The sequence below is a fragment of the Triticum dicoccoides genome, chromosome 7A (genome assembly GCF_002162155.2).
Source record: "Triticum dicoccoides isolate Atlit2015 ecotype Zavitan chromosome 7A, WEW_v2.0, whole genome shotgun sequence".
NCBI lineage: Eukaryota > Viridiplantae > Streptophyta > Magnoliopsida > Poales > Poaceae > Triticum > Triticum dicoccoides.
In genome coordinates, this window is record NC_041392.1 from 521,117,536 (window position 1) to 521,135,368 (window position 17,833).

The window sequence follows — 17,833 nt, forward strand, 5'->3', positions numbered from 1 at the left end:
ATATATGTTCATTCATGACATCCAGCACCCGTACACTCTGGTAAGCCAGGGGCTTAAGCATACCCCATAATACGGCGTGAGAAGTCCGAACACTTTCGAGAGTGCGGCACCCCGAACTTATAGCATTATATGCATTAGCTCCGAATCATGTCTTGGGTCAATAGTTGGTTTTGCCCGGCTCCCATGTTTTGGTACCTTACGTTCCGTTATATCGGCTAAGGTAGCACTGGGAGAACTACTGTTATTGTGCCCCAGTTCAGCTGGGCCAAGCACCTTAGTAGAGAAAGCTAAAACTGACTGTCATGATAAGGCGAGAGCTGGTCGCTGTTCGAGAGGTCTCGAGTCCCTAAATACTTATGCCGCTTAGAGCGAGGAGTCGGCTTTGTCTGGCTTAAGGCGTGTATAGCGTCCCGAATTCGGCCTTCCGAATACTAGGGGCTTCGCCAAAATTTAAAATTGTAGAATTCTATGACTAAGTGAGAGTGATAAAGTATTATAGTCTGGTTGCCTTGTTTGTTGTGCTGAGCACCTCCCTCAAATGACCCAACAATGGGAAAAAGAGTGCTCAGGTTTATCCCGAACACCCCAGCACTCGTGGCATGGGGGAAGAAGCCGACGACTGGCCATCTCTCAGATTTGATAAACAGCCGCATAGAAGGTAATATTTTAAATTCAAACAAGCCTTGCATAGCGCATATGAACAAGTTTTCATAATACAGGATCACACGAGCAAGTTCATTCAAAAATTACAATTTTGCACACTCGTCCGCCACAAGACGGGCACCCTTCAAGACACCCTCATAATACATTTCGGGGTGGCGATGCTCCTTGCCCTGCGGCGGCCCCTCCTTCACCAGCTTCTCAGCGTCCATCTTGGCCCAGTGCACCTTTGCAAGGGCAAAAGCCCGGCGGGCACCTTCTATACAGACGGACCGCTTGATGACTTCCAGCCGTAGGCAGGCATCCACAAGACGCCTCACCAGGCCGAAGTAGCTGTTGGGAAGGGAGTCGCCAGGCCACATCCATACTATAAAGCCCTTCATGGCCTGTTCGGCCGCCTTGTGCAGCTCGACCAGTTGCTTTAGCTGGTCACTCATAGGCATCAGGTGTTCGGTCCCAGTATATTGAGACCAGAGCAACTTCTCCGTCGAGCTTCCCTCCTCGGCCTGGTAAAATTTCGCGGCATCCGACACGCTATGGAGCAAATCCGTGAATGCTCCTGGAGAGCTCCGGACTCGGGTAAGTAACAAGTAATTTACTTTTACATGCTTGCTTTGCGTATTGAATGCCTTACCCACCGCTATCCTCCTCATCGTCTCAATCTCCTGGAGGGCCTTTTGGGCTTCAGCCTTGGCATTCTTTGCGCTCTCGAGGGCCGCAGCAAGCTCAGACTCTCGCGTCTTCGAGTCAAGCTCCAAAGCCTCGTGCTTCGTCACGAGAGCCTGGAGCTCTTGCTGCACCTCGCCCACCCGTGCCTCTTGCTTTTCCCGCTCGGTGCGCTCCTTGGTCGCTTTGTCTTCGGCCTCAGATAGCGCTTGCTTCAGGGTCGCCACTTCGGTCGTGGCCCCTGGCACATTCATGATGATCCTGTCATTTCACAACCACATTTTCTTTTATATACATAGACAAGGTATTACTTACCTTTGTTCTCCTCGAGCTGCCTCTTGGCAAGGCCGAGCTCTTTGTCGGACCCCTCGAGGTCCTGCTTCAGTGCAGCGACCTCCGCAGTCAGTGCGGCAGAGGTCAGCAGCGAAGCCTGCATACGCATACATACATACTTATATTAGACTCCTGCATATATTATTTGATCCTTTATTCGGCTTTTCTTTGTGAACACCGAACAGAGCATCATGGGTACTGTCTATGCGGTAGTATTTTTCCTATATTTTAAATACTTACCTCAAAGCCTGTTAGAAGGCTGGCACAGGCTTTAGTCAGTCCTCTCTTGGCGGACTGAACCTTCTTGATCACCGCACTCATAATAGTGTGGTGCTCTTCGTTGATGGAAGCGCCGCGAAGCGCTCCCAGCAGGTTGTCTGGTGCCTCTGGATGGACAGAGGTCACCGGCACGGGCGTCTTGCCCCTTTTGGAAGGGGGCCGCCTGCCCGAGTTCGGAACCACTAGAGGTTTCGGCATAGTGTTCGGCTGAGAGCCGAACTTGGAGCCCCCGGGAGCGTTGCTCCCTTTGCTCCTGGAGTCCGGAAGGTCGCCTTGAGGCGCCTCCGGGACTGTCTCCCCCGGCTCGGTGCCCCCTGAGACAGTACCTCGGCATTGTCCGTAGGGCAAGGAGAGGTGGCGGTTGGAAGTGTATCACTATTCATGTCCGACGAGTCCAAGGAACCGTCCGACGATGATACATCAATACGGGCTTGGGGCGGACTACATAATCATATTCGACGTTAGGAGAAGCAGTGCCGCAAAGGTATGCTATGAGTTACTCTGGTATCCGAATACTTACGACTTCGCTAGGGGCTTGGCCCTGAGCAGCCACTCGTCTTCGCCGTCGGCGGCGGTGGTGGAACAGTCCGGAAGGAGAGTCCTTCCCTTCTTGGACCCTTCGGCCTCCCCGGTTGGGGCGACCTTCCTCTTCTTGTCTCCCTCGGCTGGAGGGGGAGAGTCTTCTTCTTCCTTCTCCTCGTTTCCATGGGAGGAGTGCGTCTTAGAGTTATCATACGATGAGTCCGATACCACCTGGCGCCGGGAACTCTTTCTGGTTCCCTTGGCCTTCTTCTTGGTCTTATCCGGCACCTCATAAGGAGCCGGAGTCCGCATCTCCGCCAGGAGAGTGTCCGCAGGGTCTTCGGGCAGAGGGGCCGGACAGTTGATCTGCTCCGATGTCTCCACCCAGTCCTGTCAGAGGCATGGGAGCTCGGACCCCGCACATGGTTAAGCTATGGGAAATAAATATCCTACTAGATGTACAGAACTTATTGGATTCGCAGGGCGCTTCGCGCTTAGCCCGCGGTCCTCGGTGAGAGAGGGAGGGACCTCGACACCCTTGAACAACACCCTCCAGACGTCTTTGTGCGTCGTGTTGAAGAGCTCGCTTAGAGTCTGGTGCAGGGCCGGGTCGAACTCCCATAAGTTGAAATCCCATTGTTGACACGGGAGGATCCGGCGGAAGAGCATGACCTGGACTATGTTGACAAGCTTAAGGTTCTTTCTTGTCATGTTCCGGATACACTTATGGAGTCCATCCAGTTCCACCGATGAACCCTAGGACAGGCCCTTCTCCTTCCAGGAAGTGAGCCGCGTGGGGATTCCGGATCGAAACTTGGGGGCTGCCACCCAGTTGGTGTCGCATGGCTCGGTGATGTAGAACCACCCCGATTGCCACCCCTTTATGGTCTCCACGAAGGAGCCCTCGAGCCATATAACGTTGGGCATTTTGCCCACCATGGCTCTGCCGCATTCCGCTTGTTGGCCGCCCACCACCTTCGGCTTTATATTGAAGGTCTTCAGCCACATGCTGAAGTGGGGCCGGATGCGGAGGAAAGCCTCGCACACGACGATGAACGCCGAGATGTTGAGGATGAAATTCAGGGCCAGATCATGAAAGTCCAGCCCATAATAGAACATGAGGCACGGACGAATGGATGGAGGGGAAACCCCAGTCCGCGGACGAAGTGGGGGAGGAAAACCACCCTTTCGTGAGGTTCCGGGGTAGGGACGACCTGCCCCGCGGCTGTCAGCCGGTGCGCGATATCCGCAGCTAAGTATCCGGCTCCACGTAACTTTTTGATGTGCCCCTCCGTGACGGAGGAGGCCATCCACTTGCCTCCCGCTCCGGACATGTTTGGAGAGAGTTGAGGAGGAGGATGCAGACTTGGGCACTGGAGCTCGAGTGCGCGAGAATGGATGAGCAAGGAGGAAGAAGGCGTGGGTAGAAAAAGGTGAGATCTTATCCCTTTATAAGGGCGGATTAAACTATGCGCCCCCACTAGCCTGGTAAAACTCGCTTATCCCCCAAGCACCGTAATTGATGGCGCGGTTGGGTTACCCACGCCTGTATTGATGAGAATCCCGTAATAAGGGGAGCACGATCTCTGCCTTGACAAGACGTGTCAAGAAACCGCCTCGCGTTATGTGCGGGGGCTGGTTAAAGAAAAACGGTTCGAATAATTACCTGGCCATGGTGTGATGTCATGCTGCCAAAACATGTCAGCAGATTAGATTTGTGGAAATATTATTCTCTCTACGGTGGTATGTGGAACTTATTTTGTAGGGTCGGACACTATCCTTGTATTCAAATTCTTCCATGGTGTATTCGGAGGAGGAACCCGCCTTGCAATGCCGAAGACAACACTGCACGCCGGACTCATCGTCATTGAAGCCTGGTTCAGGGGCTACTGAGGGAGTCTTGGATTAGGGGGTCTCCGGACAGCGGACTATATCCTTTGGCCGGACTGTTGGACTATGAAGATACAAGATTGAAGACTTCGTCCCGTGTCCGTATGGGACTCTACTTGGCGTGGAAGGCAAGCTAGGCAATACGGATATGTATATCTCCTCCTTTGTAACCGACCTTGTGTAACCCTAGCCCCTTCCGGTGTCTATATAAACCGGAGGATTTTAGTCCGTAGGACAACATACAATCATACCATAGGCTAGCTTCTAGGGTTTAGCCTCTCCGATCTCGTGGTAGATCAACTCTTGTACTACTCATATTATCAAGAACAAATCAAGCAGGACGTAGGGTTTTACCTCCATCAAGAGGGCCCGAACCTGGGTAAAACATCATGTGCCCTGCCTCCTGTTACCATTCGCCTTAGACGCACAGCTCGGGACCCCCTACCCGAGATCCGCCAGTTTTGACACCGACACTACCCGTCCATCTAGATATTAAGACATACTTGTAATTAAGCAGTTCTACAAGCCATGCATAGTTCAAACATAAAACATGCATTAAGTTAAACAATTCATACGAAATAGGCTACCCATCTAGCAAGCTATTGAGGGTCCGACCTCGTGGTTGTTCCTAGTGGACCTACGACACCTCTGCTGACCCTCCTCATGATGCTCCAAGGCATCCCAGTCTATAGGATCCTCCTCCGCGCTCATCTTGGTTGCATATTGAAGTAGCATCATCTTGTTTGTCTCCACGAGTTTCTCATCTCTCGCAAGCTCGGTCACCAATGGGTCAAAGAACTGCTTCTCGGCATGTTTGCTCTCCTTCTCCTCGGCCTTAGTGCATATCCTCATGCCCTCCGGTGCGAGGAACTCTGCGTACTCAGGACACTCAGGGAAGTTCAGAATCGCCCTTTCCTGATAGAACTCTACCGCCATGGCATCATAGGTGCGTGCCGCAAACTCCGGTGTGTCCCAATGGCCAAGCTCGTTGACGACATTGTCCTTCCTAATGGTCGCATAGTACTTATTCCCCTTCGGTCGCGCACCGCGAAACTTCGGAGCCGTCTGTGACGGTGCATATATAACTAACAAGTTAGTAAAAATTGGGCATATTGATGAGTAACTACAAACCTACAATCAACAATGTAACTAAACGTACACTACAACTACACTAAAATCTTAAAGTACAACTACGCTAAATTCTTTCACTACGAATACACTACATAGAACTATAGTAAAACTACACTAAAATCATATACTATGATCTTACACTAAAAATTGTACACTACTCTTACACAAAAAATTCTACACTACTCTTACACAAAAAATGCCACACTACTTTACACTAAAAATTCTACATTACCCATACACTAAAAATCTTGCACTATAACTGCACTAAAATCTTACACTATAACTACACTAAAATCTTATAGTACAGTCTTACACAAAAAATTCTACACTACGCTTACACAAAAAGTCGTACACTATTACACTGAAAATTCTACATAACTCTTACACTACAAATTGTACACTACTATTACACAAAAAAGTCTACACTACCTAGAGCTCACCGGTGGTGGTGGAGATGGCGAGGAGGCATTGCGGGGTGGAGACGATGGGGGCGTTGCGGGGGTGGGGGTAGAGGCGACAGCGAGGGGGAGACGTAGGTGGAGAAGAAAAAATGGCGACAGGGGCGGGGAAGATGATGAGAGGGGGAACATAGGCGGAGAAGACAGAGGCGGCTATGAGTACTTGACGGCGGTGACGAAGACGGCGGCCGGGGACGCTGTCGGCGGCGGCGGTGGCGCGGGGTGTGGATTTGAAGTGGGTGGGTGGTTAATTGATTTGGGGGCCAGCACTGCAATTGCTGGCGTTGGCCGACGTGGTCCACACCATTGCTATTGTTTTATGATTTTATTGAACTTTTTTACTTTTATTTGTTGGACACATTGTTTTTATTTTCCTATAGATGTTTAGTTTATTATTTTGTTGTGTTATTATTCTATTATTATTTTAATTTAATATTTTATTTTATTATTTTGCGTGTATATATATACATATTAAAATATAGTTCAAGACGAATAATTAGAACAACATCGATCTCATTAATCTGGCCTAGATACATAATAGTTGAAGGATGAAAACAATAACAAATATATATAGCTTCTACTACTTCATCTACACTAAGAACATCATCAGTGTAATGACTCCTACGAGAAGAAATGCCGCCACCGATCAAGCTGGGAGAACAAGGCCAAGCATAACACCAGTTAAAAGCGCATACGAAACATATTTTAATTTGGCGGCGCATCACATCATTCTTGAGCTGCATCTCATCTATCTGCTGCCTCAGTGGTCCAATGAAGTACTCGAGCAACTCGCTTACGTACTTCTGCACGAGATCAATCCATATCCATGTGTAGCAATATTTTGTCACCGGTGCCCATGGATCAAGGTTGTCAGAATCACGATTTTGAATCGGATCAGAGCTCCGATGGTAAGATCGCAAATCATAGAATCTTCACTATCAGGATCTTAGAAACATAGATTCTATGAACTAAAATCGTAGAATCATAGGGGTTAGTTTGGATCGTAAAGTCGTAGAATCTTATAACAGAATCGTGATTCTGACAACCTTGCCGTGGATCACAATATACATACACATATTCATGTGAGTGACACTAGACGATAGAGTTAAATTGTGCAAATTAGCATAAATAGACCGGGAGGGTGTTTTCTGTCATATTAACTTTCCACATTTAGCGCAGATATAGTACTCTCACTCTGGATTCCATTTTGTGTGCGACATATGCTTATCAGCAGGGCGTCGACAGCTGCAAAGCAACACAGGTGCCCTCGCTCGATTCCCGGTAGCTTCGGCGCCGGTGGCGTAGCTGCCGGATCAAACGGCCGACGTGCTACAGTGGGATGATTCATCGGACAGGGCCGACCACATTGGCCGTGGTGAGCTCATGCCGTAGCCAATGGGGCCAGAGGAGAGCCCGACCAAGGCGGCAGAGTCCCAAACTTTTGACACGCCTCGTCGACGTGGACTCGCATAGGCTCATGCCAATTCGACAAGCTCCGGTGGGTCCATTGTCACCAAAGCAACTAGCTAAGAGGGAGTAGAATTTTGTGCAGAATAGAAGTGAATGTATTTGAGAAACAAGGGCTGCCAACACTTCTATATATAAGCAAAACTTAGTGCTGGCGTGCTCAAAGAGGGTAGGACAACATTATATACCTTATCTATGGCGTGTATTCAAATCCCACGCCAGCAGTATCTTCCAACTGGTTAGCACAGCTGGGCCCACATAGTAGTGACGTCTCGCAAAATATCCACGCCAGCACTACCAATATATAGCTAGCGTGCAAATTACACCAACCAAATAGTGCCCGCGTTGATGGAAAATGGTGCGCCACCAACGAAGTTGTGGTTAGACATTTTTTTCACTGGTGCTACTTGGAGCTATATTTTTATTTTTCACATGATGTGTGTTTTTCTTGGAGCATTTTTGTTTTTGTTTGGTTTGTTTGGAAAATCATTATTTCCTAATCACACCTATTAAGAGAGACACACATTCATCTTATATCTATTTGAGTTGAGGAAATTTCTCTTGTACTTCACTTTATATTTGTTTGAGCACAGTGATATGATTTTGTAGAAAATATTAGGAATCTATTGCTTCACTTTTATACTTTAAGAGTTGAATAGTAATTGGTAATTTGCATGAATTATGAGTTGGTCCAAAAAATAATGGGTATGTAGTAGTGGTATAATAAAAACTTGCATGAACTTGTAGATCGATTGAAGTTTGATAGTTAGGGTTCTTTGAAATAATTTTGAGATAATATAGTAGGTAATTAATATACGTATAAGCTTAAACACTTGCATGAAGTAGTGTAAAAATGTAATAATTAAGGTCATACACGTTAGAACTCGGTTATTTAAGTGAAGCTTATCATGAAAGGTCTAAACTGAAGAGCGTTGTAAGTAGCACTCTCATGTATCATGGGCCGGAGATGCGCAATGGGCTTCAGCTTTGCCAAACAATTTCCCTAAGAGTAGTTAGTCTCATGGTTACCCTTTGTAAGCTACAGAGTATTAGGGATTTGTTTTGATTATGAGTTGAGGTCTTTACAACACTTCCACCTACACCACGACACCACAATGGCGACACGCATCTGTCGGTACAAGTGTATATTACCGACACATTATTTGTCCACAACAATGCCGACACATGAACGGTTGAGGTAGCTCTAGATTTTCGGTGTATCCATCGACAATGCTAGTCGGTTTGTGGACATACTATGTGTCGGTATAAGTTTCTTTGCTGTTAGATTATCTGTTGTTGTTTTTTTGCGATGGAAAAAGTGTCGGCGTAAGTTTGGACCTGGCCCACTTATTTCGAGCCAGGCAGGACAAGTTGCGCGCGAGACACGCAGAAACTCCAAATTTTGGCCGATCTTATCTCTTTCTCCACCCGGCCAGCACCCCATCTTATCTCTTATCTCTTTCCCCCACACCACACACGCTCCCTCCGCCGCCGCCCCCTGACTTGCCGGCCGATTTGCTCGCGCCGCCGCCTTTCCCACCAGCGATGGCGCCTCCCACAGCCTCCTTCTAGCATGTGGTGCTCCCCCCACGTTCCAAGCCGAAGGTGCCTCCTGAAGATAGGACAAGAAAAGAGGGAGGCAGATCCACCGCGACCAAGAGCAGGTCAGGCGGCGGCCATGGCACGCCCAGATCCGCCAGCGCCATCGTCATCGAGCACCTCTGCTCCGAGCGTCGGATCCACCTCGGGCTCCATCTACACAACCACGCACTGGCAGCCGCTGCCATGGAAGGTCTCCTCCCCGCCCCTCTCCCACCCAGACTGTTGTTAGTTTTGATTTGGCCGCTCCCTTCCCTGATGCGTCTTCCTCACGCGCGCGCAGGTTCTCTATGTGCTTGCTTCTTCCCTTCCCAAGACGCTGTTGCTCCGACGCCATGGATAATGTAAGAATTTCTCTTCCCTCCCCTTCTGTTCGTCTCCTTCATCCGTCCTAAATTTTGCTTACTGCACCAGAATAATTATTTCTTCAGAGAGGAGAAGAGGAGAGGTCTTGCAATCCAACTTGTCTTCTTGAACAATTGAAGCACAATTCTTTGCAGCACCTGAAGTTTCAGACTAAATAAATTATGTTGGCCACCTGTATTTGGAAAATTTACCCTATGTAGCATGCAACTTTAGTTTTCTATAGAAGGCCGTTGTGCTTGCCGTTCCAAAAGTGCCACCAGTATTAGCAACGGACGTTCCAAAAGTGCCGGTGGAAAATTGTGAAATCGGTAGTGCAGTTTGCATCTTTGTAACAAAACATGTTATAAGATCAATATTAAACCAAAACTTGGACTCTGTATCTAGTGTATGGAAGTTTAAGTGATTATGTGAATCTCCTTTTCCTCCAGTAGTGCCGCAGATTTCAATCATTATTTATTTGGCTTAGAGACTGAAAAATCAAGAGAGAGATTATGAAGTGTTTCTTTGCTGCTGAGAACACTGTATGTATTCACTGTAATTGACATCCCTACTGTATCAATGTGTCTCCTTGCCCATGCAGGTGCAGGACAGAGCCGCCATATGGTGTGCGCGGTGATTCTTTTTCCACTCTGATGCCTTCCGCGCTACGTGTCTGATGGACCCGATTTTACTTCCACTCCGACATAGCTAATGGTAAGCCACTGGTGTTCTCTCTCGCTCTCATGCTCTATGTGTCCACGGCCGTCGTGCCATGCTGATTTATAGTTGCCACCCAGATTCTTATTATCCTGCTGCGGCTTGGAGTTGTGAAAAGATCTAGAAATTGATGGTTGTTTGAATTTTATTTTGTTGCTGCCCTGTGTTAACTCATTAATTTCCTTTGTATGCATCTTATTTTCTACCATTGTCTCTTAAGCATCATGTTCAACAATATGTGTTATTTGCAGCAGAAAATATGATAATACCAGAGGAGGAAGCGAGCTTAGCAAATGATGAATTATAGAGGCTCTCAAATATTGGTGAAACAAGAGGAAGGTGAGAGGTCTTATAGAACTGAATAGGATTCTTTTTATAGAACTGTTATCTATGGTATGATGCTTGGTTCAAAAATAAGAAGGGCTAGAATGGGAGAAAGGGTCATCAGTGTGAACTAAAAGTCTATTGTTTTTCTTCTGGGTATGCTTTGCATTTTATTGTCATGTTTCATGCTTCATAGCGTGTGTATGTGCATATAATTACACACATATACACTAGTTTGTAATGTCACTATAAATAGATGATTCATCAGACCATCAGAGTTTGCATCAGACTATAATCGATGATGCATCAAATCGAAAGGAGGATCATCTGCTACATCAGGCATTTACATGATAGCTTGTTTCTATGTGTACTGTGTAATATGAAGTAAAAAAAGTGTAGTTTGATTCAGTGGCATGCTTTACCATTGAATGATCTTGAGCAACATTGCACCAGCACGTGTCTGGGGTGGAAAAGGTCGGGAAAACTATCCCAGAGTCCAGCCTGAACTTATATTCAAAGCAATGGGTGTTGAGCCTGATATTATGTTTGCTGGACAACTCGAATCTAAAAGTGCAGGTCAAGAAACACCAGAACTATTTAATGTTTCTATATTTTTTATTTACTCTGTCGTTTGTTTATGTTTCCAGATTACTGTCGAGATGTAGCTCGTTTGGTTCATATAAATCTTATTCCAAGCCTTTATATAGTTGTTTTAGGTCTAATATTTCACAGCATTTCGAAGCCATTAAAGTTATCATTGACTTACACTGCACTGAACATATAAAAGTTATCTTTTATTTCACTCAAGTTTAACCTCAAGCCTAAGACTTATTGGTCGATAAGCACTGCTAATGTTCAGATTGAAAACAAAGCCCTAGATCAGTGACAGAGTAACTATCTGGTGCTTCAACCCATCCAGAGATGAATTCTGCACCCGAGTTTCTTCCTTCTTGTTGAAAAAAGTTAAGGGGCCCCTCCTCATGTTGTGTTGATTTATAGTGTCCAGATTGGTTAAGTTCCACCTTGCTCGATGAAAGATCTGCTTATAGTACTTGAGAAAGGAATTATCAGTTCCTAAATTCGGCTCGAGAGTAAGTTATTATTATGTTCTATCAGATCTAGTCCATTAACAAAATAGGAGTTGCTTCCTCTTTTGCATTTATGATAATTAGCGGAGTTGCATGGTCTCACAATGTTTATGTGGTGGTTAGTTGCTCGGGCTTTTTTCTTGTATTTCAATACTAGAAAATAGAAGAGGCTATCAATGTCAGCACAAAGCTGTTGGGCTATAGCAATGTAACTAATCAAGTTTCACAACGGCCTGTTGGTTCTCAATCGTTGTAGTTCAGAGCTGTATGTTTAGTTTAAACTCGAGCTAACTCTGGCCGATGTAGATGGTTTCCAATATAATGCTACATAATTTCCCCTTTTGTATTCGTCACCCTTGTTTGGCACTACTTTTTTTATCAGCATATGCAAACTTTCATGTAACATGCAAACTCTCATGGATCTGTACGTGTGTTTGTAAGAACTTGAATGCTGGTTTGATGATTTATTTTCTACGAAGTTGGGCATATATTCATGGCTGTTTCTTGATAACATTGCATGTAACTGGGTTTCTTCATTGCACTTAAATAAGTCTGTTTTTAGCTTTGGCCTATATGCTGCCTAATTAAACTTGAAAATTAGAGAGAAACAAGAAAACTAGGAGAGATGCATAGATTTAATTAGAGAGGAAGTGCAATCAAGTATTTGTTTACTTTTTATTTAAGCAAGACAGTTTGTTGAACATCTTCTGTTTTTAGATTTTTGGACTCAAGAGCAACTCAGAAGTTTGAACAAATGCTGCTATGATAATATTGCTGAAACATATGAGTGATTTTACAGGGTATAATGGCAGAAGGTATCAAATCGAAGATGTTATGGCTTTTCTTCATGGGATGCATGGTCGACCTACTTTCATATGGAAGTTGTTGTTGGTTCGATGAACAAAGACTTGGTGTGTTCCATAGTGTTTTGTATAGTGACTAGACATGAGTCTCTTATGAACTTAGCTCGTATTTTGTAACAGGTCACAGCTTATATGTCGACCTATGTATTTCCTTAGTGGTTGTAGCTAACTTGAGTGAAGAAAACTAATGAATCTTCTATATGTTGAATATATATGTATTTATCAATGGTATCTTGTGATGAATACAAGAGTATAATTGTTTATATATGTATTGGGTATTGAACATGAATTGAACATTATGAATGTAATTTCATTCAAATAATGGTGCATTTGCATTTGTGCTGAAATGTAGGACCTTGACAGTAAATGTGTCGGCATAAGTATTGGGCGTTGCACTATCTTTTGGTATAGTGCACTGATAGACAAACTGCCGGCGTAGCAATGGATGTCACACAATGTGTCGGCATAGCACACTGTCAAATGATCCGTCGGCATAGCTTTGTCTGTCGGTGTAGAAATGTTTGTCGCCATAGATCTCACTAGTGTTGTCATACTGTTTGTCGGCATAGATTTGTCTGTCGGCATAGACCTTTCCCGGCAGGACTATAGGCGACAACTCCTTTATGTCGGGAAAGGTCTTTCCCGACACTAAATGTGTCGCCTTAGGTGGCCTATGCCGACAGATTGTTTGACGCTGCTTTGAGTGTCGTGGTGTAGTATCCATATTTGTAGCTACTTCGGTACCGTGCATTGCCCACTCTCACCTTGAGATTTGGCGCATACTTCACCGGTGCATTCAAACCCCATGAGATGATAAGATATCTCACACATAAGTCACATTATATCTTCCTCAAAACAGCCACCACACCTACATATTATGCCATTTCCATAGCCATTCCAAGATATATTACCTTCCATTGTTACTATTCACATGACTTGAGCATTCATTGCCATTTTGCTTTGCATGAACTTATAGAGCTGACATGATATTTGTGGCAAAGCCACCATTCATCATTGTTATACATGCTATACTAGATCATTGCACATCCTAGTACACTACCATGCATAGGCATTCATATATAGTCACCATTTTTAGTTTTGAGTTGTAAGTAAATAAAAGTGTGATGATCATCATTATTAGAGTGTGTGTCCCTACCTATGAGGGTATAAAAAGGAGAGGGCAAAAAGATCCCACCAAAAAAAGTTAAAATAAGAAAAGAAAGAAAATGAAAGAGAGAGAAAGAGGGGACATACTACTATCCCTTTTCCACACTTATACTTCAAAGTAGCACCATGTACTTCATATAGAGAGTTTTTATATACTTCATGATTATGCTAGTGGGATCCTTATACTATATAACTTGGCTTGTATATTCGGATGACGAGCTTCCTCAAATTCTTGAGGTCTTCATGAGCAAGCAAGTTGGATGCACATCCACTTTGTTGTATTTAGAGAGAGCTTTCATATACTTATAGTTCTAATGCATCCGTTGCATGGCAATCCCTACTCCTTACATTGACATCAATTGTAAGTCCTCTCCATCGCCTAATGATCAAGCCTCGCTGATGTGAGACTATCTTATATTTCGTCTTCTTTAAAATCCCCATCATCATTCTATTTGCCATCCAAAGTGCTAAGAACAAAAGCTTGTAGTCTTAACATTGAAAGAAGTGCTAAGTAGTAGAAAAGGGCTCGTCATGGATTTGGCTACTGCACCGATGGTATGGGTTGTTATTATGATAAGATGGTTAAATTTGATAAGGCTTTGATTGATTAGGGACATGTATATGACATTATCAGTATTAATTGGTTTTACTTCAAGACATTTTAACATGAAAAAGTAATACTTATTTTGTTTATGTACTTTGATTTTACTTGCTTATTATCAAATATAGATTATTCCTTTGAATCATTTCTATCCTAAGTTCACACCACAATTGTTATATCATTTGATCAAGAACATGCTAGGTAGCATTGAACATAAAAAATCTTTGTTTATCATTTACCTACTCGAGGACGAGTAGCAATTAAGTGTTTGTATCATCTCAAATGTATCTATAATTTTGATTTTTAAATGCTATTATATTATCATTCTTACATACGTTAGCCTTCACTTTATATCATTTTATATTATTTTTATGGACTAACATATTAATCCGGTGCCTAGTGACAATTGTTGTTTTTGGCTTGTTTTTGGTTTCACAAAAAACCGATACATACGAATGTCCAAACATGAGAAAAAATAGTAATTTTTTTGGAACAAAAGAGATCCTAGACACTTTAGGAGGTGACCAGAAGATGGACCAAGGGACCACAAGCCAAGGGGCTCGCCCTGAGGGTAGGGCGCCCCGGCCAGGGTGGTGGGCCCCTACTGCTCCATTTGCCCTAATCTATAGCCTATAAATTCACATATATTCCAAAACCATTGGAGCGAGACCCGAAAAAAATTTATCGCCACCGCAAGCCTATGTTCTGATGTGATCCCATCTAGAGCTTTGTTCTAGCACTCTGGTGGAGGGGGAATCATTGGATAGGCCATCTTCATCAACCTTGTTGCCTCTATGATGTTGTGTGAATAGTTCTTTTAGGGTCTATGGTTTCGGAGTAGTAGCTAGATGGCTCTCTCTCTCTTGATCTTCAAAACAATGATCTCTTCAGAGATCCATCCAATGTAACTCTTCTGGTGTTTTTGTTGGGATCTGATGAATTGTGGATTTATGATCAGATTGTTCATTGAATTTATTTGAATCTCTTGAAGTTTCTTTGATGCATAATTTCAGTGCTATGTATGCTTTCCGATCTATGAGTCTACTCTGGCCAAGATAGATGAGTAGTTCTTTAGAGGGAGTGGTGCGTAGTAGTGCGTTCAATATTGTGGTGATCTTGTCTAGTGACATTAAGGACAAAGGCACGTATTGTATTGTATTGTATTGTATTGTTGCTACTAAGGATAAAATGATGGGGTCAATCTTATTTCTAAGTTTTCTTGTGTCTACATTATGTCATCTTGCTTATTGCATTACTCTGTTTCTTGCAAACTTAATACTTTGATATGCATGCTGGATAGCGGTCTTGGAGTGGAGTAATAGTAGTAGATGCAATTGGATTAACGGTCTACTTATCACAGATGTAAGACCTGTGTGAGACTATACCATGAATGATCAAAGTTATAATTTGTGTTATTCTATCAATTGCCCAACAGTAATTTGTATACCATGCCACTACATGCTTTTGAGAGAGATGCCACTAGTGAACCTATGGCCCCGGGTCTATTTTCCATCAATACAAAAACTCCTACAACAATTAAATTTTTAACTTTCTTGCCGCTTTGTCCTATCACTATCTGGTTTTAATCTTGTAGCTAGCAAGAACAATGGGATCGACAACCTCCTTGCCTTTATTGGGTATAAACAATTTGTTTGTTTGTGTGAAGGTACTACCAATGTTGTTATCTTAGTGACTTCTACTAGTTCGATAAACAGTGTTGTTAACTGAGGTAAATACTTTCTTCTACTATGCTACATCACACTTCCTCTTTGGAGAAATCCAACAACTCCATGTGAGTAGTACGACACCACATCTGTGATTAGACCGTAATCCAACTGCATCTATTACTATTACTCCACCCAAGACCGGTATCCAGCATACATCTCAAAGTATTAAGTTTGCAAGAAACAATGAAACACAATAATTAAGATGACGTGATGTAGATAGATAGAAACCTAGCAATAATTTCAATCCCCGTCATTTTATCCTTAGTAGCAACAATACATCACGTGTATTTTTCCCTTTTTTCATTAGGCAAGATCACCGCGAGGTTGATACCACTACTACGCACCACTCCTTTTGAAGAATTACCCATATATCTTGGCCAGAGAAGATAAATAACTCGGAAAGCATATATAGCTACTCAATCATAAAAAAAAGAAACTTCAAAAGATTTAGTTATATTCAATGAACAATATGATCACAAATCCACAAATCATCGTATCCCAACAAACACACCACAAGAATTACATCTGATTAATCTCAGAGGAGATCATTGTATTGAAGATCCAAATGAGAGAGAAGAAGAAGCCATCTAGCTACTACTATGGGCATGTAGGTCCTAAAGGAACTACTCACACATCACCATGGAGGCGGCAAGGTTGATGAAGATGGCCACCCTAATGGTTTCCCCCTCCGGCAGAGCTCTGGAAAAAGGCTCCAGATGGGATCACTTCAAAACAAAGGCTTAAGGCGGCGATAAAATTATCCCGTCTGTCACTCTAAGGGTTTTAGGAATAGTGGGAATTTATAGGCTAGGAATAACTTCAAAAGGAGCCACAGGGGCCCCATAAGCCTAGACGGCACCGCCAGGGGGGTAGGCCATGCCCCTGGGCTTGTGGGCAATGTGAGCCTTTGTTGGTCTTCTCTTGAAGCTTCTAGGGTCTCTTATTTTCCATAAAAGTTCGTCGTAAAATTACATTGTGTTTGGACCTTCCTATATGGTTTTTTTTCCGTGAAACCAAAAGCATGCAAAAAAACAGGAACTCGCATTTGGCACTAAAGTAATAAGTTAATCTAGAAAAATAATATAAAATGGCATAAATGATAATAAAAATATGTAGGAATGATAATATAATAACATTAAACAATAAAAGAAGATAGGTTTGAGAGGTATCAAGCACCCTCTCTCCCGAAGGGAGTTTAAAATCCACTAAGAGAGAAAAAAACTGAGCCGAAAAATTAGATAGTGGTTTAGCATTACTGAAATCTAAGTCTATTATGGTCCGCCTATTACTCTTGAGAGCTACTAACTCTCTACATGGTTAGGTGCCAAGTTCTTTAGTGACCAAGAGTAATTGTGATTCATGAAGAAACAGTTTGTGAAGGTTATGGATATCACCTCAAGTATCTACCCAAGTGATCGACACTAGTTGTCGAGAAGAATAGGATGAATAGAGCTTATCTTCTATGTTAAATCATAAGTCCCTCCAACCAGGTGTAGCTCCTTTGCAGAAGAGTGAACTGGTCGGGCAAATACCTTGTTGCCGTCGATTACCACCGGTCACTTCTTAACCCTGCTTTCCCTTCGATTGCTGTTTATTGGTTAAGTTTTGACAATGTGATTAATGCTCAATATGTGCTCCTAATTTCCTTTCGGTAGTTTTCCTTCGTAGACTTGTTTCCATTCTATTATTCCACTTCGATTATATGCATGTTCTGAGGGATTTGAAGTTTCTCAAAAGGAATTATAAATCTCCCATTCACCCTCCCCCCCCCTCTGGTAGACATACTTCATTCTTACACTCCTCCTTGCTGAAGCACAATGCTAAGAGTTGCAATCTTCCTTCTTTAACCAATTAACCCATCCTCTTGGGGCCCAATAGATTTCATCTTGTTCTAATAAGTTCTCAATCAGGACTGAAAGTCCTTCTGTTTCATCTTTGACTAATTCAAGTATAGTTCCCTCACCAAGCTCTCGAGATCTTGTCGTGCCTTTTTTAG

General features: G+C 43.7%; 1 long non-coding RNA gene and 1 pseudogene across 4 annotated transcripts; one reads left to right on the forward strand and one right to left on the reverse strand.

The window, feature by feature from the left end:
- The window catches only part of LOC119333588, a 51,559-nt pseudogene extending 46,273 nt beyond the window's left edge, over nucleotides 1–5,286 (reverse strand).
- A 3,531-nt stretch (nucleotides 5,287–8,817) lies between these two features.
- LOC119334450 lies at nucleotides 8,818–12,609 on the forward strand. 4 transcript variants are annotated; one of them, XR_005161332.1, is made up of 5 exons: nucleotides 8,818–9,198; nucleotides 9,289–9,349; nucleotides 9,952–10,064; nucleotides 10,319–11,482; nucleotides 12,279–12,609. It is a non-coding gene; the product is annotated as an uncharacterized LOC119334450 (long non-coding RNA). The 4 variants fall into 4 exon arrangements; XR_005161331.1 differs by having other exon boundaries at nucleotides 8,827–9,198; nucleotides 10,319–10,406; XR_005161333.1 differs by having other exon boundaries at nucleotides 8,827–9,198; nucleotides 10,322–12,609.
- Nucleotides 12,610–17,833: the final 5,224 nt, after the last annotated feature.